The following is a 10,435-nucleotide window of genomic DNA, read 5'->3' as shown; positions in this document are numbered from 1 at the left end:
TGCTTTTTCTTTCCTTTTTCTCTTTTATACCTTCTTTGTATTTATACCAGTGACCCTTACCGCTGGATTCATAAAAAATCACCTGGGAGTCTTATGAAAAAATTTTGGTATTGGGTCTGAATCCTGGAAATTCCAACAGGAGTGGTCTGGGGTGGATCCCAGGAAGTGTACTTTTGAAAAGCTTTCCAGGCCTCAGAACCTTTGATTCTTAATGCTTGCTTTCCTCTTTGCTTGCTTTTGCCTCTGTATTAGCAATAGTCATTAGCATCAGTTAATTTCTATGCTGAAAAGTTTGCTATTTCTTAATCTCTTCAGTCTTTGTGTGCTTGAAGTTGGTGTTATTTGGGTTCCTTTGTAAGAGCTACAGATCTGAGTTACTTGCCTAGGTGTCAAACTCTAGGCATTTTTTTTCTTTTAGATGCTGTGGTTTTATTGAAGAATTAGTTTACTATTTTCCTTGTTTCTGTTTTGAATGCAAAACAGCTTTGGGTTCATGAGGAGCTTCATAGATTGGTGGCTGGTTAAAATTCATTTTATTAAGATTAAAATGACAAAATTCACACTAAAGGATAGAAACATACCTAATGAGGATGCAATCTAATTCTGTATTAATCCTTCCAGTACGTATGAGAATAAAGGAATTTGTAGATTTTATTGTCTGGAAGTATTGGGGAGCTGGCAAAAAAGTAAGCACTGTTTGGCATACACACTGTGGGATAGCTTTCACTATGAACAGACCTTTTCATTTCTACCATTTGTACAAAATAAAGATAAAAGGGTGAGCATTCTTCCTAATTTTGTCTTTTACATTGAGTGTTAAGCCTCTTTCAGGAGTACACGTAAGTATAACCCAGAGCTTCCCTGTATTTTGTTATTCCTTTGAGTGCAGACATTTCAAGAATGTTAAATATGATCTGAACAAGTAGATTATTTTTGAAAAACACTATGTTGTGTATAATCTTCCACTGGAATTTATAAGTGGTTAAATGTTTTTTTATCAAACACATAAAATCCAAGTATATATTAACTAAATTTTGACTTGCTATTTCAATTAAAAGAAAACAAAAATGGTGTGACACTTAATGAAACTTAGAATTTAGCTCATGATTTCAAAACAAATTTAGATTCCTTCATGTGCAATAAATGCTTACTTAAACCTATACTTCGTTTATTTTATTGTAGATCCTTAAAGTCATATTAAAGAATATGAAATACCATTCATTAGTTTTTGAATCAGATTTCAGCAGGGTTTGTTTTATTTCCTGATTGAAAAAGTAAAAGAAACTTTAACATGTTTTTTCTTTTAAAGATAAATCAAGTTTTGAAAATTTAGAGTTTGCTTCCAGATCTCGAATTTATTTCTGGAGCTGGTAGACGTGCTTTGTCAGTTGTACTTTGTGTTTTTGCTTCTTTTCAGTGTCTTGACCTAGTGGAGACAGGAAAAAGCTATATTGTTCATCTCTGTGACAAAATAGAGGTCACAGAGGATATGGCTCTGGGTCATTGAAGGACCAGGCAGAATTCTGGTTCAACTCTGCCTGGGCTTTTTTACTTTTGGAGAGATGGATTGATTTCAACCCAAGACTTACACCACCCTTTTTGTTTGTTTTCTGTATTTATATGGAAATGTTACAAACATAACTTATATTCTCACCAGCAACTTAGAGAAAAACTGAACAAATAATACAAAACATCCAACATAATCATGGAGATTCACCTATTATCAGATTGCCTTATTTTCTCCTGTATAGATTCAGTCTATAATAGAAGCAGTCTACAAAGATAGTGATAGGTACTTAAAACTGCATCACATCAGGAGCCATAAAATGTTAGGTTGTCTCATTGATTGCTGTTGTTCAGTATGATCGCTTGGTTAACAGGTGGTGGCTGCCGGAACTTTCTATTGTATGAGTACAGTTTTCCTTTTTACAATTAATAAATAATCGGTGAAATAGTAATTTGGGACCTTGTGTAGAACCTCTCATCCAGGGTTTGAGCATCTGTGAAAAATCTTTGCCTCAATTACTTAATCTGATTTTGGGGGACAGGAGTCTTGAAAAACTGTCATTATTTCGTCTAGATTTATGGACTGACAAGTTTTTCTAAAACCAAGTTTCCCCCCATTTATCTTTCTGTCTTTATGGAGGAGATTCCAAAGGTTTATAACCCCTATCTGTCATTACTCTTTGATGCCCTAAATGGAACCATTTTTTAAAAAGATTTTATTTATTGGGGTGCTTGGGTGGCTCAGTAGGTTAAGCCTCAGGTCGTGGTCTCAGGGTCCTGGGATCAAGCCCTGCATCGGGCTCTCTGCTCAGCAAGGAGCCTGCTTCCCCCTCTCTCTGCCTGTCTCTCTGCGGATTTGTGATCTCTCTCTCTCTGTCAGAAGAATAAATAAAATCTTAAAAAAAAAAAAGATTTTATTTATTTTAGAGAGAGTGCACGAGGTGGGGAGGGGCAGAGGGAGAGGGAAGAGAAACTTTAGCAGACTCTGCACTTGGCACGGAGCCCTGTGTGGGGCTCAGTCTCAGGACCCCAAGATCACAACCTGAGCCAAAATCAAGAGTCAGACACTTAACCAACTGCCACCCAGGTGCCCCTAAACCTAACCATTTTGATGAATACACAGACCTTTAATTTGAAAAGAAAATTACATGGGGATTATAGTACTAGATGTAATTTTTAGCATTCCTAATTTGTTATTTCATAGGGTATTGAATAGACTTAAGATACTTTAGTTATCAGAGTTACCGTAATCATAGTTATCAAAGAAGTTATGATCAAAGAAATATGTTAGTTACAAGGGGAAAGAAACACTGCTGAACTTGATACTACTGATGTTTTGCCTGATCACATGAGAAAGTCACGAGATCCGGACATGCAAGGGCAGCCATGCCCAGTGCATACATCCATTTCTTTATTAGGGATTGCAAAATGGTGATTCTGAATCTGTCATTCCTTCTTCGCTTTTTTAGCCAAAATATTTACTTAGAAGGAAACTTACTGCCATCTACCATTTGGTTACCTAGGAGTAGATTTATATGATACAGGATAGACAGGAAAAATAACACTTTCTTTGTTTTTTTAGCCATTTTGAAAATAAGGTGACTTTCTTGGTTTTTTAAATATTCTGTAACGGTTTAGCTTTGAGGAAAGATAGGCAAGGCTTGCTTTATTCCGCATTCCAATACCCTTTATTTCATCTTCCATTTTGTAGAATTCATTTGTCTATTCACACTCACTTTCTGAACACTCTGAGATCTTTGTGTGTGTGTGTGTGTGTGTATGTTTGTTTTTGTTTATTTTTTTAAATTATGTTCAGTTAGCCAGCATATAGTACATCATTAGCTTCTGATGTAGTATTCAACAATTCATTAGTTCTGTATATCCCAGTTATTGAGGTGAATTACCTTTCCTCCACTGCGCATTGTCTTGAGGAAGGTCCTGCATGTGCCTCCTTCTCTAGAATTCTAAGAGGGCATGCCTTTCTGCGTCTGGTGCCCTGTGGACCAGGTATGTGACCTGAGTCGCCCAGTCAAACTCCTTTCTTGGACTTGGACTCCACAAGGGCATGAGGAGAAGATGGTGAGGTGAGTCATCCCTGGCAGAAGCAGTGCCCTTTTGTGCTGCTTGATTACTGCTGTGTTGCTGTTGCTTTATCTCTGTAGCTTTCTTTGGCTCCTGATTGCCTTCTTACCTGTTCTTTGGCTTTTCATTAAAGCTGTGAGCCTGTGCTGGCATGCCAGTGAATCCAATGTGCTTAAGATAAACAGTACATTTTGTTGCTTCTGGTCAGGATCTCTGAATGCTACAGTAATAGGCATCAGATAGTTGAAGTTACGGGGAACACATCCCCAGAGAATTGTGGGAAGTAGGAATTGGTTATCCAAGCTAGATTAGGCAGTGAATCTAGGTGGGAAATCTAGCTATCTTCAGCTGGCAGTTGTAAAATAGCTATGCTGTCTGGCCACATGAAATCATATGCCCAATTTACAGCAAGGTTCTAGGCAACAAGAATGTGAAAAAGTCAGGATGGCGGAGTGGCTGCTTCTGGCAGTATTGGAAAGTTTGGAGTAAGTAAGTAACAATTTCAAATCCACATAGCAAAACCTACAGAAGCCTAAAGAATGCCATTTCTTATAGGTATAGTACTTAGTCAAAACAAATCTGAGGCTCCAGAATTAGCACAGCTGTTGAAATCACTGCCTTTCAGGATCAGGTGTATGAAAATTGGAGCACAGATTAGGACCCTGAGAATTTAGTGGGTATATGATTGAGGAAGGAAGCAATTTCTTCACTTAGAAGGAGGGTGTTTCTTTTTTAAGAAATTTTCACCTGAGGGTGTCCGTTTACCAGAAAAAAACAATTACTCTTGCCACAGCACTCTATGGCACTGTATTCCTAAACCCATATCTACGGTTAAGAGCCCAGCATGCCCCCTGGAGGCCAAATCCGAAGAAATATAACATGTAGGAAGAATTCCCGAGACTGTTAATTTACATCTTCGGAAATTTCCAGAACAGGTGAAAGAATGGATTTTCGAATGTGTTTTTTGAATATCAGTATGATCCCCTTATACAAGGTCATTTTAGATACATTTAACTCAAGAAGATAGATGTAGTTTTAATACTTTGCAAAATTGGATTCAACACAGGTCACACTAAATAAAGCTGAGATGCCAGAGGTCCTTAGTATCATGTAGAACAGTGGTTCTCAAACGTTCTGTGCATCAGAATCATGGGTGGGCTTTTAAAAACACAGATTGAGCCCCCCTCCCCCTACCAGAGCTTGTGATTCAGGAGGTTTGAGTTGAAGCCTGAGAATTTGCATCTCTAACAAATTCTTAGGTGTTGGTGATGTTGCTAATCCAGGGACCACACTCTGAGAACAGCTGGTATAGAGGGAGGAAGTCAAATACTTTGAGAGACAGAAACTTTGGATTTTTTGGTTTCCTTATGTAAATTCCCTGTTCACTGGCTACCTAACTGGCTTTCCCAAGATAAGTTAGGTAATGAATGATATCTTTACCAAGGGCATCAAACATATATTAGTGCCGGCTTCAAGGTATCAATTTAGGCTTTTTAATTTAAGGTTATTGAGGTATAATTTACATAAAATTGATAGATATCCTTGCCTTATTCCCAATCTTATGGAAGAAGCGTCCAGTCTTTTTACTGTTAATGCCCCTTATCAGCTTGATCCTAGTTTCTTAAAAATTTTATCATGAATGGACTGTGAATTTTTAAAAAGTTTGCATCTATTGATACAGTTGTGGGTATTTTTTTTTTTTAATTCCCTTTAGTCTGTTAGTATGGTGCATTAAGTGATTTTCAAAGGTTGAGCCAGCCTTATATTTTCCAAATAAATTCCACTTGGTCAGATGTATTATCTTTTTCATATATTGCTTGATCTGTTAATATTTTGTTGTGAATTTTTTGTTTATGTTCATGGGAGATACTACTAGTCTGTAGTATTGAAATGTATCTCTGTAAATGCCCTGCTTGATCGGAAATGCTGTATATCCAGGCAGCCAATCCCCAAGCTGACTCTGGGCTCTCTATTTATTTCCTCATTTCTTACTTTTTTTTCTGTAAAACCTTTCTGCCTTCCACACTGTTTTGTCACTCTCCAGATGGAGACCTACCTTCACAGAGTGTTAAAGTTTTGTCACCTAACCTGACTTCTTTATTCTTTTAACAATAGTTCACTTTTCATGTTCAGACAGCCCTCAGCTTAGAATGTTAGACTTAATGATTTTTTGACTTTACGCTAATGTGAAAGGGACACATATTCAGTAGAAACTGCACTTGGTTTTTGGGAATTTTGATCTTTTCCCAGACTAGCAATACATGGTAGGATCCTGTCACCATGCAGGGCAGCAGTAGCTCCCAGTCAGCCATGTGAATATAAGAGTAAACAACCAGCACACTGATAGCCATTCTGTTTTTCACTTTTAGTACAGTATTCAATACATTACGTGAGATATTCAACACTTTATTGTAAAATAGGCTTTGTGTTAGATGATTTTGTCCGACTCTAAGTTAATATAGGAGTTCTGAGAATGGTTAAGTAGACTAGGCTAAACTATAATTTTAGGTTAGGTGTATTAAATGCATTTTTGACTTAGGGTATTTTCAACTTATGATGGCTTCCTTGGGATATAACCCTATCATAAGTCAAGGAAGTTCTGTAATTTCTTTGTCTGGTTTTGCATCAGGATAATGTTGACCTCATAAAATGAGTTGGGAAGTGTTCCTTGCGTCTGTTTTCTGGAAATGCTTGTGTAGAATTGCTTTGTTTATTCCTTAAATGTTTGGCAGTGAAACCACTTGGGCTAGGTCCCATCTTGATCATATTCTAGCTACATATCATCCCCAAGAAAGCAGTCCCTAAGTAATGATTTGAGGCTATGTACGTCCACAAACTTATTCTGTCAGAACAGCCAGAATCCATCTGGATCATGGGACTGTCTTGAACTAATCAAATGAGACTGCTTTTTCAAGCCCCTGTTGAGTCAGAACTTTACCAAGAGATACATATTTATTTTATTCATTCTGTGATTTCAAATGCCAATATTTACAGTGAAGGACATATCTGTCCAGTTTCCAGTAACCAGAATATGTTCTCCATCTAGAACAGAGATTCTGCAAACGACTGCCCAGTTCAGTAGGCTGCTTATTTTGTTTACTGGAGTACAGCTATGCACATTCATTAATGTATGGTCTGTGGTTGCTTTGTGCTACAGTGGCAGGTAGGTAATGTGATGGACTGTATAACCCATAAAACCTAAAATACTTATTCTCTGTTCTCTGGCCATTTACATGAAAAGTGTGCTGACCCTTCATCTAAAGCAATGATTCTCAACCCTGGCCGCATCTTGGAATCACATGGATAACATTTGAAAAAATACTGATGTCTTCCCTCCACTTCTAGAAATTCCAGTTTAGTTGCCCTGGACTGGGATCTGGGCACTGGCAGTATTAAAACCTCCCTAGGTGATTCTCTGTGGCAGCCAAGACTGAAAACCACTGGTCCCTGAAAAGGGTTGTTACTTGTATTTATTTTACTGCCCATTCCACATTAATTATTCTAATGTACATTTAGAATAGGGCTGAGCAGCACTCATTTAGGGCAGTAGTTTCCAGATCTGGATGTGTATCAGTCGCCGGCACTATTTTTTTTTTTTTTAAGATTTTATTTATTTATTTATTTGACAGAGAGAGATCACAAGTAGGCAGAGAGGCAGGCAGAGAGAGAGAGAGGAGGAAGCAGGCTCCCTGCTGAGCAGAGAGCCCGGACTTGATCGCAGGACCCTGAGATCATGACCTGAGCCGAAGACAGCGGCTTAACGCACCGAGCCACCCAGGCGCCCCATCTGGCACAATTTTTAAAATAGATTCTAAGACCTCACTCCAGACGGACTGAATCAGAATATCTAGGGATTTAAAAAACAACAACAAAAAATCCTTGGGGTGATTCTGATAATGCAGGCATTTCATTAAAAGAGAATTGAACCTAGGATACCCTCTTCTCATCAGCAGGATTTTTGGAAGTTGAATAACCAGAGGATTAAATTTAAATTCAATTAGCCAACATATAGTACATCATTAGTTTCAGATGTAGAGTTCAGTAATTCATCAGTTGCATATCACACCTAGTGCTTATCACATCCCATGCCCTCCTTAATGCCCATCCTTCCATGCACCTCCTCTCTAGGAACCATCAGTTTGTTTCTTATGGTCTCTCGTGGTTTGTCTCCCTCTCTGATTTCTTCCCATTCAGTTTTCCCTCCCATCCTCTTTTCATCTCTGCACTATTTCTTAGATTCCACATGTGAGTGAAACCATATGATAATTATTTTCTCTGATTGACTTATTTGGCTCAATACAGTACTCTCTAATTCCATCCATGTCAATGTAAATGGCAAGATTTCATTTTTTTGATGGCTGAGTAATATTCCAGTGGGGTGTGTGTGTGTGTGTGTGTGTGTGTGTGTGTGTGTGTATGTGTACATGTACATCTTCTGTATCCATTCATCTGTAGATGGATATCTGGGCTCTTTCCATAGTTTGGCTATTGTGGACATTCCTGCTGTAAACATTGGGGTGCTGATGCCCCCTCAGATCACTACTTTTATATCTTTGGGGTAAATACCCAGTAGAGTAATTGCTGGGTCATAAGGTAGCTCTATTTTCAACTTTTTGAGGAGCCTCCATGTTGTTTTCCAGAGTGGCTACGCCAGCTTGCCTTCCCACCAACAGTGGAAGAGGGTTCCCCTTTCTCTGGATCCTCAACAACATTTGTTGTTTTCTGACCTGTTAATTTTGGCCATTCTGATTGGTGTGAGGTGGTATCTTATTGTGGTTTTGATTTGTATCTCCCTGGTGCCAAGCGATGTTGAGCACTTTTTCATGTGTCGGCCATTTTGTGTCTTCTTTGGCGAAATGTCTGTTCATGTCTTCTGTCCATTTCTTGATTGGATTATTTGTCTTTTGGGTGTTGAGTTTGATAAGTTTTTTATATATCTTGGATACCAACCTTTTATCTGATATGTCATTTGCATATATCTTCTCCCTTTCTGTAGGTTGCCTTTTAGTTTTGTTAACTGTTTTCTTTGCTATGCAAAAGCTTTTTATCTTGTTGAAGTCCCAATAGTTCCTTTTTGCTTTTGTTTCCCTTGCCTTCAGAGACATGTCTAGCAAGAATTTAATGCAGCTGAGGTCCCAGAGGTTGCTGCCTGTGTTCTGTAGGATTTTGATGGATTCCTGTTTCACATTGAGGTCTTTCATCCATTGTGTGTTTATCTTTTTGTATGGTGTGAGAAAATGGTCCAGTTTCATTCTTCTACATGTGGTTGTCCAATTTTCCGTTGGATATTCTTTCCTGCTTTGTCGAAGATTAGTTGCCCATAGAGTTGAGGGTCCATTTCTGAGTTCTCTGTTCTGTTCCATTGATCTATGTGTCTGTTTTAGTGCCAGTACCATACTGTCCTGATTATTACAGCTTTGTAATAAAGCTTAAAGTCTGGAATTGTGATGCCACCAGTTTTTGGTTTTTTTTTGTTGTTGTTGTTTTCCCCAGCATTCCTCTGGCTATTCAGGGCCTTTTCTGGTTCCGTGTAAATTTTAGGATAATTTGTTCCAGCTTTGTGAAAAATGTTGATGGTATTTTGATAGGGATTGCATTGATTATGTAGAATGTTCTGGGTAGCATAGACATTTTAACAATATTTGTTCTTACAGTCCATGTGCATGGAACATTTTTCCATTTCTTTGTGTCGTTAAGACACATTTCTTTTGTAAGTGTTCTGTAGTTTTTAGAGCACAGATCCTCTACCTTTTGGTTAGGTGTATTCCTAGGTATCTTACAATTTTTTGGGTGCAATTGTAAATGGGATTGATTCCTTAAGAGAAAAGGGATTTCTTGACGCTGTGCAATGCGGGGTATAAATGAACCTATTGAATAGTCTAACCTCATAGAAATACTCCCTCTGTAGTGATAGGAGTACTCATTTCTCTTAGATATGGTAGATCTAACCCCCCTTGTACAGAGCTGGATAAAAAGGAACATGAATTTCCTCTTTGTTCCCTTTATATGGACTCTACAGAGACAAATCATTTAATTAATTCTTCCTTCAGATAATCAGGTAATTAGGTCACATTATGGGAGATTAGGTGGTGGCATTTTTTTCTTTTTCATTTCTGGCTTGATTATATACCCTGATCAGCTTATGTGTTTCTCTAGTCTTCATCACATTTACGAAACCGTATCTTAGGATATGTATTTTGGAAATGACTAAACTCCTTCATGCTCTATTTTTACCCTGGGCCATCTCAGTCCAATGCCCTGATTTACCACATTTCAAATAGTTTTTGCCCAAATACAAACCCATCTCTTTATCTCTTAACTATATGAAATAACACCATCCATAATCTCTTCAGTTTAGATGAAGAGTATAAAATCATGGAAGGTTGAGCTGAAAGGGACTTTATAGACCATCATGTCTAACCACAAAAAAGGCAATATCGTAGGCAGTTTAGTTGGGTACAGTAGTGCTGATGTGTTGGGGGGCACTTCATATTCCGCCTTCCTTTGGATTTACAATCTGTAACATGTATACCTTAGCTATGAAGAATCTCAGCAGGGCCAAGACCATCTCTGAGTGATGCTCCTGCTTAGTAGTAGTTGAATAACTGGCCAGGTCTCTCGGAGACTTACCTGCCTTGTCTGTAAAATGAGGAAAATGAATATCTACTTTGTCAGAGTTATTAAGAGAGTATATAGTAAGTTGATACAGAGGAACACTTTGCAAGCCATAAAATATTTTTTGGTGTGGAAAGAGCATTGGAATGGAGAAAAAAATACATATATATATAGAAAGCACTCAGTTCTTACCTGGGCTTCCAAGAGACATTAGGTAGACTTAAAAGGGATA

This window comes from Mustela erminea, chromosome 15, assembly GCF_009829155.1.
Source record: "Mustela erminea isolate mMusErm1 chromosome 15, mMusErm1.Pri, whole genome shotgun sequence".
NCBI classification, from domain to species: domain Eukaryota; kingdom Metazoa; phylum Chordata; class Mammalia; order Carnivora; family Mustelidae; genus Mustela; species Mustela erminea.
The sequence above is the reverse complement of the archived record's forward strand: the minus strand, read 5'-3'. Positions refer to the sequence as shown.